General features: G+C 44.0%; 1 non-coding gene across 1 annotated transcript; it reads left to right on the plus strand.

Moving 5' to 3' along the window:
* Positions 1-289: 289 nt before the first annotated feature.
* TRNAS-GCU lies at positions 290-371 on the plus strand. Its single transcript has one exon. It is a non-coding gene; the product is annotated as a tRNA-Ser (tRNA).
* The last annotated feature ends 609 nt before the right edge of the window (positions 372-980 follow it).

Genomic DNA, 980 nt, shown 5'->3' on the forward strand with positions numbered 1-980 from the left:
AAAAACGCAGGAGAATCAGATTACAGAAAATAGAGAAAACGTCACCGTGACTGCGATGCAATGTGAGTACTGAAGAAGAATGAGAATTAAAGCTGGAGTCACAGCAGGTTAAAAGACTATCAAAGTGTGAAAGGTTCCCCAAGGAAGGAGTAAAGAATCAGTTCTTTGTGTAAAGTCTCTGAAAAAGACTGCAGTTTGAAGAATGGTACTGGGCACAAACATGGAACTATAAAGGCTTTCCAACCAGTAATACATTTTAAAAGTTTCCAGACGCTGCAGTTTCCTGCGAGACGAGGTGGCCGAGTGGTTAAGGCGATGGACTGCTAATCCATTGTGCTCTGCACGCGTGGGTTCGAATCCCATCCTCGTCGGACTTTCTAGTGGAGGGGAAAAGTGAATTTTGCTCTGTATCTTGACAAAAGAACTGTATATAATTTTCTGCTTGTCTTCATTCTACCTCTCACTTTCTTTGTTCTTGCAGTTTCATTTCCATCCTGGTTACTCCCGTATTCACACTGTGGCGATTTTCTCTGTTTTCTATAATCTCATTCCTCATTGATGACACTCTAGTGCTCAACCTCTGCCCTCGTTTCACATCTTTTCGTTCTCCACTCATTCTAGATCTTAGTTTAGTGCTGTTCCATGCCTGACTGAGTGCTATTGCTGTCTATTCTTAGGGTATGATATACGGCTTATATCTATCATGTTGTGGCACAAATTGCAGAGTCAATGAATCCAAAGTTTTGGTCTGAACCCAGGTATTCCCTCCTCCGAACAATTTAGAGGGTCAGTTCAGTACAGTTCAGTCGTGTCTGACTGTTTGCGATCCCATGGACTGCAGCATGCCAGTCCTCCCTGTCCATCACCAACTCACCGAGTCAGTGAAGTCCATTGAGTCAGTGATGCCATCTAACCACCTCATCCTCTGTTGTCCCCTTCTCCTCCTGCCTTCAATCTTTCCCAGCATCAGGGTCTTTTCC

This window comes from Bison bison, unplaced genomic scaffold, assembly GCF_000754665.1.
Source record: "Bison bison bison isolate TAMUID 2011002044 unplaced genomic scaffold, Bison_UMD1.0 scf7180017857286, whole genome shotgun sequence".
In the NCBI taxonomy this organism is placed as follows: domain Eukaryota; kingdom Metazoa; phylum Chordata; class Mammalia; order Artiodactyla; family Bovidae; genus Bison; species Bison bison.